We start from the raw sequence: 22,916 nt of genomic DNA, 5'->3' as shown, positions 1-22,916 counted from the left end.
GCAACAGTTTCTTCCTTCTGTTGTACAGTTTGTTTATGGCAGGGGACCACCAGATTGGCTTCCTTTTTTTGGAGGATAGCATCTTGGTTCTGTTTGGGATAGCATGAGCCATGCACTCCTGTAAGTGCTTATAAAGTGCAATTGTGTAGGACTCAGTAGTTGTAACTGTATTGTCTATCTGCATGGGTGTCATGAAGTTCACCACTTCTGTCTTAAGAAGGATGAAGTTGGCTTTGGAGAAATTTTTTACCATGGTTTCCTTAATGGGGGGTGGGGGCAAGATGTGGATATCTAGGGTAATTAGCTTATGGTCAGATCAGACCAATGAGGCATTGGCTTCAGGTGTGGAACACTGGTCAGTCATGTTGGTAATGACTAGATCGAGGATATTGTTGCCCCTAGTGTGGGTGTGGATAAGTCGATCCAGGGCATTGGAGTTTATGAATTCCAGAGAGCATTGAGCAAAGGAGTTGGTACATGAGTAGTTTTCCCAGTTAATGGTGGGGTAGTTGAAATTGCCCATTATTAGGGTGTTTGGTTGAACCCTAATATTTTCCAGTACATCAAGAAAAGAGGAGTGGGAATCCTGGGGCATGGTGGGGGATCTGTAGCAAGCTACAATTTGGATTGCAGTTTTGCCCAGAGTTAGTTGCACTTGGATAACCTCGGCTCCATTATGCTGAGCAACTAGCCTGGAGGTGTGGATATCCTTAATGAATATGGACACACCTCTGCCTTTGGTGTTCCGGTCCAGGTTACATGGCCGAAAAGTGTGGTATGAGTTATAGCCTGGTAGTGCAGGGCAGATGACCTGTGCCTCCTTACTGCAGTTGCAGAAAAACACTTTTTTACTGCATAGACCACTCCAATAATCTCTGTTTAATACCTACTTGCTATTAATGTTTAATGTGCACAGTAATGCTGACTGCAGCTTGTTTTTTTTTTTTTTTCTTGCACTATTGCTGCGTTTGTAGTGCAACAGTTATGGTAATGTGGTAAATTTGATTAAATATTTCTGAAATGCACACATAGAGCAGACAGTATTTGCTGTACATTCCACTACTGGGCCTGTGCCTGCCTATGTGGATCTATGGTGCATGCTGCATCTGCCTGGGCAGCTCTATAACAACCACATGGCTGTAAGCTTTTGCCACTAAGTGGCTGATAGATGTGCGATTGTATATCGGTGCCATTCTTTGTGGTACATTGTCATGCTACTATACTGCATATATGTTGACAGAGGTGTGCTACAATGTGAGATGGGTAAACATCTGACACCGCCTTACATGTCTGTTGTGATCATGTGAATGCACATTAGCATTGGGCTGCATTGTGCTTCCTTGCTGCCCATTGATGTATGTCACATGCTTCCTGTGACATGTGTTGATGTAACTTATTTATTTACTTTTTATTTATTTGCAGTTTGTTAACCAGGAAAATCAATTGGGCTGAAAATTAGCCCATTTTCAATGGAGGCCCGGGGAGAAAATCTCTATATACAAATATTACAAAGCTAATATCAACAAAGATAAGTACAATACACTTTCCAAAAACTACTAAAACACAGTAACATATAAGACTGTTTTCCTCCTGGTATCAAGATAATTTGACTTCTGGAAGCCATAATGTTAGCAGGGCTCCCACATGGGTCAGCAGAGAGAAACAAAGATGCTTCACCATCTGCTGCATTGAACCATCAGCAATGCCTACAAGATGCCTGCATGAGTGTCCCCAGTAAGAGATAGATGCCTATTATTGTTGTGTTAGTGTGGTGAGTGATGTTATGAACATCATCCATTGTGGGAAGCACTGCTTGAAACAGTAGTGTAACCTGACGAAATGTCACCCTAACTTTCAATGTGAAAGAGAAGAGGATAGGGAAACAGAACCTGAGTACTACAGTGCACGTGACTCCAGGCTGATTTGGTTTACAAAATTAAGCCTTATTCAACACCTGTAAGCAGTTAATGATATCTTTGGGTATGCTACATTCACTTTCTTTTTCTGTTTTTTGTTTTTTTTTGTTTTTTTTTGTTTTTCAGCATCTGATGATATCTTCACCACTTCTTTTGGTTTGTTAGATCTTCTATCTATACAACATTTGTTAAATTTTCTATGTTTACTCATTATGTAAATCATGCATTTGTGTACTGTACATTGTTTTGATGCATTATAATATAACCCTGACTGAGCCTGTAATTTTTCATTATTTGGATAGTGTTATACTCCAGGAAACACCAAGAAAGAAACATGAATACCTGTCCAGGTGTAGGATGTGCACACTGAATTAGTGTTATAGCACTATATCTCTGCCTTACCTGCTTAGCACAACACTGCTCAGGTTTAAAATGCTGTTAGCGATTGTACATAATTTTGCTTTGATTTAGGCTTCATATACATTGCAAGTCTAACAGTGCTGCTGGCTTTACTTCAGATAGTTATACCTGCCAGTGCTTTCATATTGCAAAAAGAAGTGACCTTGGGTATAACGATGCAATTAGGTGTATAGGTCTCTTCTGGGGTATTTTTCCAGATTATATCATTTAGTGCCTTGCACCTATGTGACTAACACTAAGGGAGTGTGCATTGCCCTTGTCTGCTGACATGTTGCACAGTATTTCTGCCCATATTGGGAGTAACAAAGGACTTGTCTTTATAGCTGTCAGTGTGCAGTCTTACAGAAATGATTACATGTTGCATGTATATTCCTGCTGGCATCCTGAGATTTGTTATATGTGGTCTATTGCTAGCATCTGCCAGATAACCAACCATATGCCATACTGTGTAGACTAGGTACTCTACTCATACAGGGTACTTTCTTTTGGATTAGCAATTGATTTACTGGCCAACATCATATACTGTGCCATTGTCCTGCACAGCAGTGACATGGTACATCTCATCTTATCCTGCCCTGTAATCCCCGTAGCTCTGTCATACCTGTTCCCAAGGCAAGTATATTACTTGTATGTTGCCATTGTGTAGCTGCCAACATTTTCTTCTTCCACTGCCAGCAATGCAAAGATGTAGCACAAGCTACTGATCACTGTTTTATTTCTATCTCTGTATTGCTGCCATTTTATTAACTTTATTATTTGTCCTTTGTTGTTTTGTTTTTCTCCATTTAAGTTCATGTTTTCTGCAGTAACAGCAGTGGAAATGGATGTGATTTGACAACTTTCATAGTATCCTGCATCTGCATCACCAGCACCATCTGCTGGTCTCCAGCATTCTCTAGGGCAACGGAGTGAACAATATCAACCTGTGGGAGGTGAACACTAGGGATCACTGCTGGCGTCTGGTGCTGCTTCTTTGGTAGTTGTGCAGGCTTGTCATCAGGAAGTGTCACAAGGAGGGATTCCTCTCGTGTCACCCAGAGTGAGGTGGAAGGGATGATGGAGATTGTTATGGACCAATGGCTGGGCACCCAGATTGGCACCATGGAATTGCATCCTCATGCAGTGTCTGGAGTCACACAGCTGCATGGGGCCAGAAAAAGAGGCCACCAATGCCAGGCCCAGGCAGCAGGGCAGTCATGGAGATAACTGACTTCTGGTTGGATTCACCACTATTCAGCTTGAAAGGTCATTCTCACCCTACCACATGCTCCTTTATGGTGTTTCCTTTGCTTTTATGCCATTCCTATCTCAGCTTGTTGTCTAATCCTCTCCATCATTATCTGTCCTCCAAATGTCTGCGTATTTCCCTTTTGACCCACTTTTGTTTCTCCCCATCGGTCTTTGTCTGTGTTATATGCCTGTTTGTAGACCCCTGATACCATCCTTATATCCTCCTTCCTAGTTAACTATGACTTCTTCTTGGTACCATCTCCATCTACCCTTCTTAAATATAAAACAAATGGGTATCTCACCCACCAACAATATACCTTCTCTCAGTTACAAAACTCTTCCCTTCTCATTCTCTTTCTGCATGTTCCTCTGATTTTTCTTCCTCCTTTCTAACAATCAACCTATTTACTTCTAATTTATAATATATGTTTAGCAGGTACTTTGCTGTGTTACCCTTTTGTGTAATCACAGCTGTACCTGTGTTATAATAAGTGATACATTTACGTGAATATGGAAATGTGTTTTTCTGAGTATACTAACAGCCCACTAGTGGGCCCAGTTCAACGGACCTGCCATAGCATGATCCATATCTCTACATGTCCACTAATCTTGTGAGGGAGTGACTAACCAATTTATGCAGCACAAGCCTTGGCAGGTCCTGACTAAGTTGCTACTTCTGCATAATTAATGACAATTGGTCGAATTGTGCAACTTTAATTGCATTATGTTTTGTAGTGCTGTTACATTGCCATTCTTAGGAGTTCTGTCCCATATTTTTTTTCTTTTTTAATTTCTGGCCTGCACTACAGTTTCATTACCAAGTATATATTTTTAAACATTTTATGTTATCAGAAACTGCAGTTAAGAGTGAAGGATGTTATCTTCTTTAGAACATGACTGCTGTTCCATATACTATGACACAAGAAAACCCATACTTTGCCAGCATGACCTTAGTACAAAAAATGTATGCATGCATCAGTGTTTTTATTCTCTGTAAATTATTACTTCATAGTGATCATGTAACTACACTTAACCCTGCATTTGATGTGTGCTACTTGAAAGGGCAGAACCCATAAAAATACAGAAACAAATTTTGAGACAGGTAGAAAGTTTTGGCTTGTTTTAACAACTTAATTTCCAAAATAAATTACTTTTCTTAGGTGCAGATTTTAACTGTTGAGCAATTCATGTTGCAATATCATGCGGACTTAATGATTTCAAAAGTGACTTAAATCGGTAGGTTGCCGACTTTATTCCTCACATATAATAATTAGTATAAAGAAATTGCAAATGTATTTTAAGATATATTATGGTCAGAGTGTTTTAGCTTTTTTTTCTGTTGGCTTTCATGCCTGCAGATATGAAATATGTCACTTTATGTCATAAAGATCCTTCTACAGGAATGACCAAGGCAAAGCAACCTCACATGTAGATCAACAAAGATCAAATAAAACTGGCAGGAAAATGAATGTTGTTTGACTTTTGGCATTTTCCCGGTTAGGGGTCGCCACAGCGGAACTCTGGTCTGCTAATGATTGGCAGTAGATTTTTACGAATGCCGAGGTGCCAGCTCGATGCTCAACCTTCAACAGAGACACGCTTATTTACGCATGCCTTTCGAATGCCCACCCAACCATGGGGAGGACATGCAGACTCCACACAGAAGACACTCCCTGCACTCCAGCCGAGAATCGAACGGGAGAACCTCTTGCTGTGAGGCAACAATGCTACTGCTGCACCACTGCGGATTGGTACGAAAATGAATAAATCTTCAAAATGATGTGTCTCTGATTAGAAAACGTTACCATTAATACATATGATCACATATGTCTTGGCGCATGAAAATGAAACCAAACCCACATCTGTTTTCTTCCTCACTAACAATCTCTGTCCCATTTTTTTATATTCAGCAGTACAATGACGGATATTGTATTTATGTGATCATTTTAAAATAGTGTATGTCAGTTGCTTTCCAGTGAATGTAAAATGCATAGCAAACTGTTCCTGTTCACCTTAGTAAAATATTTTTCCTATCTCTAGCTGAATCAATTCTACAATGCACATAACACCATATAGGTTGTAGTAGGACTATAATGAATATTACAGCATTCTGTGCAACAGTGCAGTCTACCATGCATAACATAGTTTCATTATCACAAAAGAAGTCATACAGCTTTTTGATGATAAGTAGATCTTTGTGTAGTTGAATTAATATAGCATCTGATGGACATATTAATTTAGCTGCACTGTGGAAGAATAGCACATCAGTCAAAATTGTGTTGCTGTATGTTGCTTTCCCATTATACATGTGGAAGAATAGCACATCAATCAAAATCGTGTTGCTATATGTTGCTTTCCCATTATACCTGTGGAAGAATAGCACATCAGTCAAAATCGTGTTGCTATATTTTGCTTTCCCATTATACAGTATGCCTATAATGTTTGCAAACATCTAAAATATAAAATATTCCTTCTGTCATGAAGAACACAACTTTCTATTCAACTATACAATGTTAAATGCTACTTTCTTGTGATAATATCAAAATATCTGCTGCTTGCCAGTGATCATAAAAGAATAAAGAAAAAGGCTGCAGTTCCACTTCTTGAAATCAGTTTCCAGTTCCTGCATGTATCAAATATACAAGACAAAGAATAGCAGGTGCAGGCTGCATTAAGTCTATTAGGCATAACACAGCTTTATATTTAACAATAAAGTTGACTGCACACAGAATAGCTTTATTAGCATTACAGAACTAATACAACCTTCAGTTGATAACAGGATTTGTGTGCAGCTAAATTAATGCAGCAGGTGAAGAGTTTATTAGTAATCATTTGTAGGCCATGTTAGAATTCATACAGCCATCTGATGCTGTATTAATGCAGTCAAGCACAAATGGGCTAGGCTTATGATGCTGTATTAATTTCAGTCATGCACAAGAAGAACTATGGAACTCAGCACAGCCATGGTGCTGTATGATGCTTTCCAATTAAACAGAGCACCAAATTATATTTACAGATGCAAATTCAAGTATAAAATAAAGTGGAATGTTCATCCTGTTTACTTGTGGCTGTAAATTTGAATGGGGTATCATCAAATAGTGGCAATCAAGCAATAAAAATCATGTTGTTTTCCTATGATCATCTTTTTTTTCTTATTGTATTAGTGTGACTCTGTTAGACCCTTTACATATGTACGGAACTGCTCTAAAATGTAATATAATACAACTCTGTCAAAGTAATTCTGTCATTCTATGTTACTTCTAAATGCACCAAATGAATTCTTCCTGTTGCTTATATTTAACTATAACTTGTTAGTACTGGTATGAAAAGCAGTGCTTGTCAAACAAATAAGGCCATGTTGCTGCACATTGCCTCTCCACTGGGAAGTGTGTATTAAATGGCATCATCTATAAGCATATACAATACAGTAGATTATCACTATAAGGTATCACAAAGTAACACAATTAAGACCATGATGTTGACTGTTGATTTCCAGTTACTCTTTTTAACAGTGTATTAGTATCATTTGGTTAATGCAGGCTGTATGAGTATGAGTTTTTTTTTAATTTCTCCTCCATGTAAGGTATCACAGAAGAGCACTTGTTAGACGTATATTATGATGCTGCGCACTACTTTCTTTTACAAGCACAGTACTGTAGTTCAATTAATGTAGCCTCAAGATGATGTATAATAGCACCCTCAACTAAAGAATCAGGTCAATACTGCTGTATTTTGCTTCTCAAGAGTACATTAAATGATACTTACAAGCAAGGAAGACACAAAGAAAAATTCATCTTGTCTAGATTTGCTTATAGCTTGTCTCCAATAGGTATCACAGAACAGGTATTGTTAAAGAACCATGACAATACTGTCTTTGTTGTTATATGTTATTACCCCTAGTAAAAAGTGCGCAATGGTATCTACAGACATGTAGAAGAAAGCAAAATATTTATCTTGCATACATTTCTCTGTTAATTCACACTCTAAAGTATCATAATGTTATTGCTTGTTAAACAATGTAGACCAAATCACTGAATGTTGCTTACCAGTCATTTCTGTTTTATTATCCCATTAGCACAGTACAGTTAAATTAATCTTTTTGTGGTATATCACTGTCTTCCATTATCAAGCAATCTCTGTGATCACCTTGTTTGTTTGGTTTTGCTTTGTCTTATACATGTTTTGCTTGATTCGGTTAGTATATGGTCTCTTATCAGGTGCAATAAAAACAATTCTTATCAAAGAAGGAAGAGCATGCTCTAGTACATGTTTCCAAAATAGTACAACAGGTGATAGTTGAGAAGATATGCATGAAGTGAAAGTTTTTTTTTTCTTTTTGCATATATTTTCTCTTAAATCTGTACTATCGGTTATCACAGGCTAGTGTTTTTAAAAAATCAAGACTATGTTGCTGTATTCTCCCACACTAATCAATGCACTGATTGATATTTGCAAGCATGTGCAATATTCATTTGCTTCTACCTGACTACTGTTCCTGATTATTGGTTATCACATAATATAATTTTTCTAAGAATAAAGACCTTGTTGATGAATGTTGTTTACTGGTGATCTTTTCATTTGCAATTGCATTATTACTATAGAGTCCTCACACTCGCCACTTGTTGTTTATTGCCCCATTCATGTATCACTGGGTAGGGCCTGTAAAACATTCCTGGTCATGTTGCCATCTGCTTCTTTCTCAGGGTATCTCCTACTCCCATCTCTATTATCCCATCTCTATTATTCCGTCACTCAGATACACCCTAACACAACATTACCAGCATTCTAAAAGTCAACATGCAAAATTGACAAATTATGTTGTTTTCTTTTTCTTTAACTACTAACTAAAGCGCACATTAAGAACTAACTTGTTTCCAGCTTAGTTTTTTTTTTTTTTTTGCAGCATAAATAGCTCAGTGATGACAGTTCTACCATTCAGCTCCAGGCAGTAATTCTAATTTCCTGTCACTGTCTGTATAGAGTTTGTGTTTTCTGTGTGTCTTATTTTTTTTTTCTTTGGGTACTTTGCATTCCTCCTATTTTCAGAAAGACATGTTGTTAAATTGACTATTCTAAACTGTCCATTTACATTGTATATACTCCTACTGTTGTGGTCTGAGTCATGGCTGAAAAGGATCTGAGGACTAGGTCACATAAGTGGTTAACAAGTGAATAAAGGAATGAATCAATAAAACATAAACATATGTAAATGCACAGTTAGATGCAGCTGTTGTTTTCTATTCATATTTGGCTATCTTATATTATAATAGTTCATTCTGAAGTAATTTTAATTTCAGGACTTTACTGTTTTTATGGTTTATATTCACAAAATGTAGAAGGATTAGGCAAATTATTCAAGTTATCAGTTTTAATATATACGGTTTGGTTAAGGTAGAAAACCATCTAAATTTTTATGCAGTTCTGGAGTCTGAACAGTAATGGTTATGAAATTATCACTTGCTTCTGAAAGACTCGTTGGTTTTGGTCTCACTAGAAAGAGATGATTCTGCATATTTTACGGTTTTTGCCAGCAAGTAATATACTTTAAGGTAAACTAAATGAAAGTTTCCAGTTCTTTAATTACCATTTCATTTTTCATGTTTTCATTTTTCTCAGCAGATTAAGCATAAAATTAGCAAAAACTGTCTAGCTATGTAAAAATAAATTGTAAACGTGAAGAAAATAAAGGAAAGTAATGATGATCCAAGAATGGGACATCATGAAGGGAGCAGCTTTGGCGGGACAAGAAGGGCGGGAGACAGATTTAGGAGGTGTTTAGGATATGAGGCAGCTGTTTGGGTCAGGAAGTGTCTGGTGACAAAGAATATGGGTTTTGCAGGATAGTAGAAAGCGTTATGGGAGCCTATGGAAGTTAAACAGTAAAGGGGTGGCTGGTCAGGTTAGAAATAATCAAACAAAAATGGAGAAAGAAGTAGAAAATAATTGGCCATTAAACAGGATGGAGTGGAAAATGCTAAGAAAAAATGATAGAGGGTAGCAGTACACAACCAGAGATCATTTGATAAGTACTGGCAAGGCAAAAGGGTGATTATACAGAGTGAAGTGAAGGACAGGTACATATAATGGTGATAAATGATTAATGGAAGACAGAGACAGAAAAGGTCACCGAGGAGCCAGGGTATTATAAGAGGAAAAGGATGGCAGTGGGTAAGGATGGACACTCAACTAGATGGAAGGATCTGATAGTGAACAGGAAGTGTTGAGGTCTTGCAGGAATATTACAGGAAACACCAGCAAATGATCAGCTGTGGCACAGGGAAGGAGGCAATCAGCATGGACAATATAAAAGGTTGGGATATAGTCTAAGTGGGGGTATGAAAAGTTACAAATAGGAAGGTCAATGACATGGAGCAGGAAATGAAGGATATGTAAACCAGTCTGGGAACAGATAAGATGATTTTAGTGTCTTCAGTCTCATTCACCAAGAGTATTAAGTTTTGACAATGGAGATGAGAGATCTGGTTTCAGGGAAATATCCTTGAGGCCTAGACTTAAACATGAGAGAAGGTGACAAAGTGGTGCCACCAAGCAAGAGGGAAGTGTGAGCCTGGGTCCTTGCACAGAAAGGTTTGGAGGTCTTTGTCACCTGATGACTGTGGTTCAATTAGTTGCCCCAACACTTGAGGAGCCACACAGTAAGGGAGGAAGGGAGAGGAATGAAGGATCGTGACCCACTCACCTTTACCGGGGGTGATAAGGACAGCTGAATGCTCTCAAGGGAACACAAGGCAGGTGCAGCTTTTCATGTTGGGTATCAAAGGATCCACCTCTTGTGCTTTGGGTTTTGTGGGCAGGGATACTTAATAGCAAAGTTCCTTGCAGAACTGACTGAATATCTTTTGCATATGGCCCATTGCAATCCCCCTTCCTCAGCTTGTCTGAATATGCATGGAAATGTAGGACTGCAAAAACAGAAAAAACTTGGAACCATCCATGATGGCTGCCTAAATGATGGCCCTTCTAATTTAGGTCCTGCATTTGATGAAGCTGAAATAAATGGCCAACTGGATGAGTGTGAGCTGATGAGCAGTAGCCAGTGGGGACAAATGAATAAAAAGGGGGAAAAAAGAGGGAAAGGAGGCTATATGCATATTATGGTGCATGCATGCATGCATCCAGTAACCTCCCTGAAAAGACATTTGAGGTGGTAGTAAACAAGAACTGGGCAGTGGAGGAGAGTTGGTAGAATAGGGAGTTGAAAGACCAATGGTGGTGTTACTATTGGTGTTAGTAGCAATTGAACTAAGAAAAGACAGGATTAAAGATAATTATTAGCTGTTGAAATGGACAATGGAGAAAACCTTATGACTGATAAGATAAACTCCAATATAACTCCTGGCAACAGGATTGACACTAGACACCTCAAGAATGTTAAAAATAATTTATTTAATACTCAAATTAAAATGATAAGCACTTTTGTCCATTTATGCATATAGACTTCATCAGATAAAGCAACTGAAATTAACATGTGTTTATATAATGAATTAAAGTGTAGCATCACACAGTATTGTCTAATCAGAACAGCTCAAACTATATGCATAGGAGTAAGCACAATTAAAGGTGTATGTACATATACGAAAAACATTTACACTTACATTTGTGTAAAACTATGACCACATAAAAATCCCCACCACGTCTTCCTAATACAAATAAAATTTACATAACTATGTTTATATATAAATAAATATCATATAACAATAATTTACAAATAGTTTAAACAAGGTCCTAAAATAACTTGTTAATTATTATTCCCATCAGTAAAAGTACACATATAGATGATGTTACACAAGTATGCCCCATCCAAATACTAACCAAGCCCGACCCTGTTTAGCTTCCAAAATCAAATAAAGTCAGGTACATCAAGACTGTATAACCACAATATAAAATGCTCAAAAAATTAACATGGAAATGCCATAAGTTTTAATAAACGTGATGGAAAGTATATAGTTTAAATCTGGCCAAGCACAAGAATTTAATTCTAGCTGTCAAAATAACTCCTTCTCCAAGATGAACATCCATGGGCCCTCTCTGGCATCTAATTCAACATTGTTAATAGCCATACACTTAAAAGAATGTCTTGGATATTCTATAATATGTTCGGCCAAGGCATTATTTGGATTCTTTCTCCTAGTACCATATAAATGTTTGTAAACTCTGTCCTTTAATCTATGTTTAGTCTTACCAATATAATAGCATGGACAATCATTACACCTAGCTAAGTATTCTAAGGCTTTTGATTCACAATTAACATTTTTGTAAATTCAGTATTTCCTGTTTCTAATAATAAACCTATCATCTCACAAATAATTCCACAATAATTACAAAAACACATTTTGCAGCCCCACATTTTGTCTGTTATACATTTTTGATGTACTTTCCAATATTGTTTTTAAATTCCTACCTCTATGATGCACAAAACATTATCCTACATTTAATTTTTGCCTCAATTCACTGTCCTCTAATAATATTGGCCAGTATTTTGTGAAAATCCCTTCAGTATCCTTACTATTCAAACTAAATGTGGTGATAAAAGCAACATTGTAATTAATGTCATCATCAACCTAGGTAGTATTGCAGATGTTAAACACATATCATCTGATGTATTCTCCATCATGCTACCAGTCAATGGTCTTAAAATCAATTTAAAATAGCCAGGTGTTCTTTTTTGCCTTACTTCAACAATTATTTAATGTACTAAAGCTCCCAGGTATCCTCTGCTTATAATCATATTATATAATAATTCACATTCGTCGTTGAAATCTGTGTCCTTAATGGCCATTCTTACAGCCCTAACCAGCTGGCCCTTTATAACTGATTTCTTTTGACTAAATGGGTGTAAGCTGGAAACATGTAACAGGCTATTTGAACAGGTCTCTTTTCTATGTATCCTAGATACATAACACTTATTTATGAAGTCCTTGTTCAAAAACACATCCAAATAAGGTATACTGTCAAGGCTATATTCACAAGTAAATTTCAAAGAAATTAGTTGAAATATTAATGTAATGCAAAAAAAACTGTTGACATCTATATCATTGCCTTCCTAAATGATAAAAATATCATCCAAAAAAGCGAGTATAAAATGTACAAAATTTACTCTAGTCACTAGAAAAATTTATTTGTTCGCCCAATACGCCATTATAATGTTTGCAAATACCGCCCCCCCCCCAAGGGAAGCCCATGGCAACTCCAGAATTATGTTTGTAATAATTACCATTAAATAAAATATAGTTGTTACTCAAAATTACTTCTAATAGCTCCTCAATTAAATTAATTAGGTTCTGGCTAACACCCTTCGAATGCAGGAATTCAACTACCCAGGAAATACCTCTTTGTTATGGTATAACTGTATAAAGATCTATCCCTCCAGCATGTTCTGTTTATTGTGGTGACAAGGTTTAGGTCCCTAGAGCGTGTAGCTTGGAGGGATTGGGATTTCTTTAAGTGGAGCATGTCCAACAGCTCTGGGTTTGACATAGCTTTGTGTGTTAGGCAGAGATCGCCTCTGAGTAGGTGATATGTGATGGAGTAAAGCTGGAGTTTTTTGAGACGGTTCATGAAGGCATCTGTTTGAGGCCAGTAATCCTCTTTGTGAGGTATTTTTGCGGCCTTTCCAGTTGTTGTAGATGTCTTGTGAGGTACATACCAAAAGGTGTGTTGTACTCTATAATGGGTCTAATGAGTGATGAGTAGAGGGGAACAATGACCTCTTTTTTTCTGGATGAGAAACCTTTTGTGATGAGGTGTGCCACATAGAAGGATTTCCTGACCACTTTGGCGATCTGATTATCAAAGGAGAGACTACTGTCCACCTGTGTCCCAAGGTCTCTTATCACACATTTGGTGTTAAGTAGACTATCGCCTATGTAGTAGTTCATGGGTACAGAATTTTTACCAAAGAGGATGACAATGCACTTTTTGGCATTGAGCTTGAGACCATGTCTTTGACACCAGGCATCTATCTCAGTGAGGCTTTTTTGTAGGATGTCCACATTGTTAGGAGTTTCAATTATGGCTCCTAGTTTGCAGTCATCTGCGAATTTAGATAGCCAAAGACCTTCTGTGTTAGCCTGTCCTTCAGAGAAGTAGATACCAAACAGGAGAGGACCCAGTACTGAAAACTGTGGTACCCCACATGTCACTGGTCTGAAGTGTGATTGACAGACCTAGATGCTTTGCCAGAGATGGCCTGCATCTGTCACCCCTGGGCTTCCGGATACTGGCCAAGGCTCTTGCCACCCCTATTGTGCCTTTTTAGGCAAGGTTTCAAACACCAAATTACCACTGTAACAGCAACAAACAAATGCAATCTGAGGGTCATGCTGCTCAACGCTAGAAGTCTAAATCTCAAAATGCACTCGCTCGAAGCACTCCTTATAATAGAGAACATAGACATTTGTGCTGTAACAGAGACCTGGTTCAAGGCAGCAGATAGCACCCCTGCACTACTAGGCTATAGGTTCATAGATTAGTACTAAGCTACCTGCCCTTGCGAGCCATTTTAAGCTTATCCAGTTATCCCTTGTGAGACTCAAACCCTGCACCTTGTGTTTGTAAGGCAAACACCTTAACTATTAGGCCATCCTCCCAATACTCATTCCATACCTTTCGGCCCCAGAACTTAGACCGAAGCTCCAAAGGCAGTGGTGTTTCCATATTCATAAAGGATGCACACACCTCCAGACAAGTAGCCCAACATAACTCATCTGAGATACTTCAGGTGCAGCTAACATTGGGTAAGACAGTGATTCAGGTTGTAGCCTGCTATAGGTCCCCAACCATGACCCAAGACTCACACTCCACGTTCCTAAGCACCCTGGAGAACATCAGGGTCCAACCTAACACTCTCATATTGGGCAACTTCAACTATCTCTCCATTAACTGGGAAAACTGCTCATGTACCAGTACACTTGCCCAATGTTTCCTGGAATTCATTAATTCCAATGCCCTGGACAAGCTCATTCTTACCCCCACTAGAGGTAGCAAAATCCTTGACCTGGTCATTACTAACATGGGTGACCGTTGCTCTGTACCAGTAGTCAACTACTCCCTGGTTAGATCCGACCACAAATTAATCACTTTGGAAATCCACATCCCCCCCCCCCTCCACAAAGGTAACCACCATGAAAAACTTCTCGAAAGCTAACTTTGGGCACCTAAAAACAGAGGTGGCTAACTTCACGGCACCCATGCAATTGCAGAACAGCTGCATGACCACCGAATCATACACTAATGCCCTGTATGAATACGTACACAAATGCATGGATCTCGCCATACCCAATAGAACCAAGACGCTCTCCTCCAAAAAGAGGAAGCCAATCTGGCGGTTCCCCTGCCATAAATAAACTGTACAACAGAAGGAGGAAACTGATGAGAAAAAAGATGAAGTCCCAAGACTGGAAAAACTTCCTTATCAGCCTCAACAAAAAGTTGAGATTCCTCATCAAATCCTCTAAAGCTAGCCACAGAATTGCAGCAGATAATAAAGACAACCACAAGGCCTTCTTTACTTATGTAAAGAATCTCCACAGCAATACCCAGATTTGCTCAGAGCTGTTGCACAATGGCAACTCCTATACCGAGCCAACAGATATTGCCAATATGCTGGCCGACAGATTCAGTGCCGACTTCACCTCTCTCTCCCACACCAAAGGGCCAATCACAATATCAATAGATTGCCTGGCACCCAGTATTACTGCTGCACAGGTTAAAACAGCACTGTCCAAGGCCAAGAATACAGCTTCTATGGGACCTGACAATATCCCTGGCTGTGTTCTACATGAACTACAGAGTGAACTGGCACCTCACCTGTGTGCCCTGTTCAATCACAGCCTCACCTCAGGCTTTGTCCCTCCTGAATGGCGCACTGCTACAGTCATCCCTCTCCACAAAGGAGGAGTGACTAAAGACCCTGGGAACTATCGCCCCATTAGCCTGACAAGTCTGATATGCGTAGCTATGGAATGCATTATCATCATCATGGACCTAATAAACAAAGATATTGGGAGCCTCCAAACTCTTGATCCCACATAGTTTGGTTTTGTGAAGGGTAGATCATGCCTGCTCAACCTGGTTGACTTCTTTGAGTCAGTCACCAGAGCTGTGGATGAAGGCAAGGTGGTTCATACAGCCTACCTTGATCTGGCCAAGGCCTTTGATACCATTCCCCACTCAGGAATCATAGAAAAACTCACTAAGCTAGACATCAACCCCTATATCACTAGGTGGGTTTCAAACTGGCTCACAGATAGAACCCACAGTGTGAAAGTACCTGACTTCAAGTCAGACTGTCGACCAGCCATGAGTGTAGTCCTACAGGGTTCAGTCCTGGGTCCTCTCCTGTTTGGTATCTACTTCTCTGAAGTCCAGGTCAACACGAAGGGACTCTGGCTGACAATGTTCACAGACGATTGCAAGTTGGGAGCCATAATTAACACCCCAAGTGATATTGACATCCTACAGAAAGGCCTCACTGAGACCAATGACTGGTGTCAGAACCATGGCCTTAAGCTCAATGCCAAAAAATGTGTCGTCATCCCCTTTGGGAAAAAACAGGTTCCCATGAATTACCAGGTCAATGGTAGTCCACTGAACACAAAAGGCATCATAAGAGATCTGGGAACACAGGCTGACAGCAACCTCTCTTTTGACCACCACACTGCCACTGTGGTCAGAAAGTCCTTCTATGTGGCACATCTCATTACTAAGGGTTTTGCATCCAGGAAAAAAGAGATCATTGTCTCCCTCTAGTCTTCCCTCATTAGGCCAATCATCAAGTACAAAGCCCCATTTGGCATGTACCTCACTAGACACCTATAACAACTGGAGAGGCTGCAAAAATACCTTACAAAGAGGATCTTAGGCCTTAAACACTTGTTCTATATGGACAGACTCAGAAACCTCCAACTATTCTCTGTCTCATATTGCCTACTCAGAGACGGTCTCTGCTTGATTTACAAAGCCATGTCTGACCTAGCTCTGTTAGAAATGCTACATCTAAGGAAATCCCAATCCCTCTGCACTATACACTCCAGAGACCTCAACCTCATTACCATAATTAACAGAACAAGCTGGTGGGGCAGGTTCATAACCCAGAGACTGTCTATGCTATGGAATAAACTCCCCATACATGTCAAGCAGAGTGCCTCATTGGCTGTCTTCAAGAGAAATCTTGATGAGTGGATGAGAAATAGGAAATTCACCCCGGGGATCACTCCAGTGGCTCTACTTGACAGATGCAATGGGAACTAAGGTTGGGTGGCACAATGCTAGGGTAATCCTATGGGCTAGGCTTGTAAAGGCTCCAGGGCCATTAGCCTAGTACACACCTATGAACCTATGAACATATAAGTACAACCCCCTCCTTTATCTGGTGTCATTATGAACATTTCCTGTTGTTTCAAAAAATCCAACACGTGCCTTCCATTACTGTTTAAATTGTTCTGTAAAAAAATGTCCCCTACTTTGTAAATTCTTTATATCCAATTCACATATTCTCCCAAATAATTGTAATGTAGGATATAATGGGGGTTAAAAGTACTTGGTACACAAAATTGACTCCTGTTTGTACATTCTGTACCAAAGAAAAGCTGTAAATAAACTTTCCTTAAAAATGATTTTAAATCCATTAGTACATGGGGCTCTTTTGATGTCACAGAAGGTACAAACATCATACCCCTGGCTAATACATCAGCAAATGAAGAATCCACATTAGTTAAAGAATAATTATCACTTTAAAATAATTTTCTTTGTTAAAAATAATCTTACAATTATGGGTATGTCGGTTTTCATCCATTAAATTCAGTAAGCCTCTTCGGTATGGCTGTTGCAAGGTGGGATAAAAAAATCATCACCATCCACTTGTTAATTCGAAATCCTAGCCTTAGTACATTCCTGTATATGGGCAGAACATCTAAGGGGAGAGGGGATTGTCTCATCTTGCAAATTAAAACAAGGACCATATAAATTTTCATCATTAATAACAGTTATTGGAGTTATATCATCGGCATTATTATTAGCAGCATTATTATGTGTATTTACAGTATTCGAATTACTGTTACCCACTTCAAAAAACTTTTTATTACCCAATGCTTGTGATTTTGGAGGTTTGGTGTAAGCAACACCTTTAGAATAATTTGCAATATCACTTGGCAATTTCCTAAATTTCTTGTCTATTTGCTGACATAAATGTTGGTTTAAACTGTGGAAAATCTGCCGATAATCAAATATAAACTGATTAAACTGTGTATATTGCTGAATATTACCATTAAAATTATTAAGTTCATTAGACAAGACTTCAATTTCCTTACAAATGTATTTAATTAAAAGTTCAATAAGTTCAAAACCTTGCTTGTCAAAATGAACTACCAGTTCCGAATGCAGTGGTGAATTCTCAATAATTCTGATGGGAAACCTCCACACAAGTGTAATGCCTTGGGAACAATCTTCTTCCTAACACATTCCTTAAAATATGCATTCTCAAGCTGTAATTTCTTGAATTTTGTTCGTTTGTAATCAAATTCATCCAGTTTATTACTCAAAGATACAGGTTCAGTAGGTTGAATGCCAAAACTAAATGAAAACTCCATATTTAGCCAATCAGAAAATGTTATACTTGTTCCAGCAACTGGAACAAAGTTTATAGAGTTCCTGGATATACCTGATTGGTTCCCAAGTTGCTGTGATGAGTGAAGACCGCTGGGAAAAGTAGTCTGCAGGTTTTCAGTCTGATTGGGTCCCAAATATAATGGCATGATGTTAAAATCAAAATCCATTGATTGTAGCAGTTAGTCCACTCATTTTGTAAGCTGCTCAATCAAACAAGTTAAATAGCCCCCAGTATCTCGATCTTCTTGGCTATTATTCACCATATTATGATCCAGAGAGCCCACATAATTCCCTGCTGCCATCCCACAGAATGAACAAACTAATTTAAAAACAGGAATGAAGACATACTTCAATATAACTCCTGGCAACAGGATAGACACTGGAAACCTCCAGGATGTTAAAAACAATTTATTTAATACACACATTAAAATGATAAGCACTTTTGTCCACATATACATATACCCCCGGATTTACTAATCTTCTGTGCAGGACAAGTCTTGTCCTGCACGGAAGAGGCAGTTTAGGAGGAGGACGGCAGCGCACCATGCATATTAATGAAGGCGTGCTGCCTGAACCCCTAATCCTACATGGAGCATGTACGAGTGCAGGGGACGTGTCTGAGAGTAGAGCTCTCAGAATTAACATGCCCCTGCAAAGTAGAACAACAGAAAGTGTAAATAAATGAGCGAGACCACTCATAGGTGTCCACATATCCCCACCAACAGTCCGCCATGTGTACAACAGCAACAGGACATAAAAATAAAAAGAAGTAACCCCTTTAGTTATTTTTAAAACTCCGAGTAAAGCTAACTGTAGGTGCACGAGTGTGCCCATTGCTTAGTTACAGTTAAAGCAGCTTAAAAGGCTGAAGAGGATAACAAGAAAGATATATGCAAATGAAGCAGCACAGCAATAGTGTAGTGGTCAGAGCATCCGCCTAATGATGAGCAGGCATTCCCGGATTGAGTCCCACTGCAGCACATACCATTTTCCATGTGAAATCTGTATACAGACATTTATTTACATTTTATTACTGTACAACCTACTAAATAACATTTAAATGTGAACTGCAGTACTGCATTAAATGCACATGTGAAGAGTCAGTACCATAATGAATAAGTCAGCAGTAAGCAGGCGTAAGCACAGATAAGCAGTAGTAAGCATATGTAAGCACCAGTAAGCATGTGCAATTGCATTTGCACGGGGTGAAGCACTGCAGATGCAGATTAAGCAAAGGAGAAGCTAACTGGGTGTAAGATACTGTGACTGGAAGCCAGCAGTGCTTACCTCTGCACAAACCCGCTTACAACTGCTTGAAAATGCCTTAAGCACACCGTATCCAATGGACGGTGTTCTGCCCAGCAACAAAACAAAAAGCTTCTGCAAGGCTGGAACCCAGGACCATGCACACCATACATGAAGCAATTTACCACTAAGCCATGCCAGACAGGCAAAAATTGTATGTTATCAGAAACATAACCCCAGCCCAGTCATGCAACAGTACAGAAAATGTATACCTACAGCTAGATGGGTGTGTGTGTGCAAATATATCACTATCTAAATGGATACAACATATCTATATATGTAGTCACACATATATACATATATATATATATATATATATATATATATATATATATATATATATATATATATATATATATATATATATATATATATATATATATATATATATATATATATATATATATCCATATATATAAATATCCATATATATATATATATATATATATATATATATATATATACACAAATATATGAACAGATATACATGCAAATGCTGACAGTTACACATATAAATGTCAACATGTATATGTCCACATATACACATCAAGCGACATATGTACGCAGATATATGTCTCCTTAGGTATATTCCAACATAGTTAGAAATATGTAAGCAAATTTATATACCCACAGAGGTATATATATGGACAGACATCTGTACATACCAATGGTAGATGAACAGAAACATATATGTCCACATGCACCGTCAATGGGCCTGAGAGACCCAAACAATATACGTCACATACGAATTTGCATACCTCCCACCTAGACAAACACGTCTGCCCTGCCATACACTACGAAGCTCATAGTATTGTACATCTGTCATTGAACTAGGGAATTACATTAGCCCTCTGTTATGTGTCACATGTCGATATCACATACCCCTCTCCCCCACCTACTAGGCGGGCCGAGCAGGATAGGCCCATCAAACCCAGGCCATCCACAACCCATACATGCATAACCCACAGTTCTGCTTCCCCCCACCCGCAGCACACATGCAGCCACCATCCCTACCCTGGTTACCGGCCAGTAGCTACCACACCACCACACATTGCCCCCCACCCTCCTTGGGACCCATCCCGTATGATGTTCTGACCCAAGTATCCTAGGTGTGGCACATGCCGTCGACCATGCACATAGCCAGGGGTACCTATGTAACCCTGGGTGTAGACGATAGTTGAAAACCCAATGTATGGGTTGTCCCACATGGGACAAATGTATTCCTGGTACTAAGAATAGATGTGACATGTGACTCTGTGTACACTAACAGATTTAGTTGTAGGTATCGCAAAGCATACGTGGCACACAAGGTTGGCCGGTATGCACACAAAACACAGTATCCAGCAATATCAATCAACATTACAGGATATGTAGCTAAATATTTAGAGGTATATGTGTTTGTATAAATACCCATAACTATATAGATATATACCTCCCCCTCTATGTAGTACAAATGTATACATACATAGATAGACATATAAATAAATGCCCACATATACATATATACATATATACATATGCAGACACCCATACATCTACATGTCGTTTTATATTTATATATATATATATATATATATATATATATATATATATATATATATATATGGGTCTATGATCATTTATCAAATTTACACTATGCTGAATCCCGTTTACTTGAGCACACTTTTCGAACGCACACAGCATTGAAAAAACAAACCAACAAATCTCATTTTATCAAAAGTGAAGTTAGCAGATGTAGACACACACCCCAGTGTAACCATAAACAAGTGTAACGTTACACAACAAACTTAATTCCAGAAAACACAAACATGAAAAATCCATCCTCTGTGCTCAGATAAATAAAGTCACCAACTATTTCTGAAAGTAATTTACTATTCTAATTTACATTTTTAACAAGTGTGCGATCACTGTAACATACTGCAAATTAGAGTATTCTTCCCTGTGACTGAAAATCACGTAAAATTGCTGTTCTAGGTGTAATAAACTCCTATTTTTTGGAGAAGGAGGACAAGCTGTAGACATTCTCAACCGTATCTCTTCAACACAATTTTGTTCTCTTACAATAACATTAAGTACAGTGTGAATATCTGACACATGCTTACCAGTTAAGCATTTAAAATGACGATGCCAAGCCTCAATAGCATTTTGGGTCCTTGGCAAACATAAATCATTAAGTACTGAAATATTTCAGAATTGCACAGGAAATAAGGGAGGAAATCTTATCTTATTACTAGATCTAGTTGAAAATGACTGTGGTTTACCCAGTAAGTACCATTCAGTGAAGTATTTCAGCACTTCTGTACCTTCAGGTGGAAATGTAGTCTTCAGTTCCCGAAACATTGTTCGTATATCATTCTCCGGTAAAAACGCTAGAGCAGCCAATTTTTTAATACATAGTTGAAATGAAAGATCAGTATTATACAATGAAGCAAGACCTAAACTTTGTACTTTACTCCAAATATTTTTCCCTAAATGAAAGAAACATCCTTTACATATGACATTACTAACTTTCATGCTTATGCTCTTTATAGCAGCAACTTTAAAATCACAAAGCAAATAATGTACTTCACATGTCAATTCATGTTCCTCTATCAAAAAAAATACACAATGCCACATGTAATTGTAACCTTTGAAACTCTTTTTGGACACCAAACAAAAGACTAAAGGAACAGTCTTTCTATATACACCATACTGTATTAAAGCATGAATTGTGTATAACTGACGGCACACTGTTCCTCTAACAATGTATGTGCCATCCATTAACCACATATCAGATTGTGTTAAATCCTTCAAATTAGTTTTAGTGGTAAACACAAGCACAACATTTTCATTACTTTTATCTTTCATCCTTTTGTAAATAAATGAACCTTCTTTTAATGCATAATCACTCACATCTACATTTAATAACGTTAGACCCACTTTCGTAGGTTTGCCTTTACATTTCAAGCGAGCCCTTCTAACTTGTAGAAGCGCACATCTGCTAGGGAGACTAGGCACGTATTCCAAATCCAAAGAAGTTGACGCAATTGCATCATCAACTATGATACAAGGGAAGTCTCGAGACAAAGTAGCTCTCTGTTTCAAATTTAAACAGACTGAATACTTCTCAACCTGTACAGGATCCCCTCTGTGATCACGTTCAACAGACTTTAGAAGCTCCTCTCCTGAAGTTACACAAGCAGTTATGGCTCGACCCTTGCACTTATCTGTCAGTTTTTGAGTGCAACACCAATAGTTATTGACTGTAGTTGATTTTTCTAAATGACAGCTGAACCATCTAAGATGAGAATCTTTTTACCTCTCTGAGATAATGTAGTCTAATACACTTGGCCAAGTACTCCTGGGGACAGTAACTCTACATCAGCCATTTTGAGTTTGGGTACAATGTACATTTTGAATTTAAACTACTTTATACAG

The sequence above is a fragment of the Protopterus annectens genome, chromosome 6.part0 (assembly GCF_019279795.1).
Source record: "Protopterus annectens isolate FY-2018-M chromosome 6.part0, PAN1.0, whole genome shotgun sequence".
In the NCBI taxonomy this organism is placed as follows: domain Eukaryota; kingdom Metazoa; phylum Chordata; order Ceratodontiformes; family Protopteridae; genus Protopterus; species Protopterus annectens.
This window is presented reverse-complemented; position numbering follows the sequence as displayed.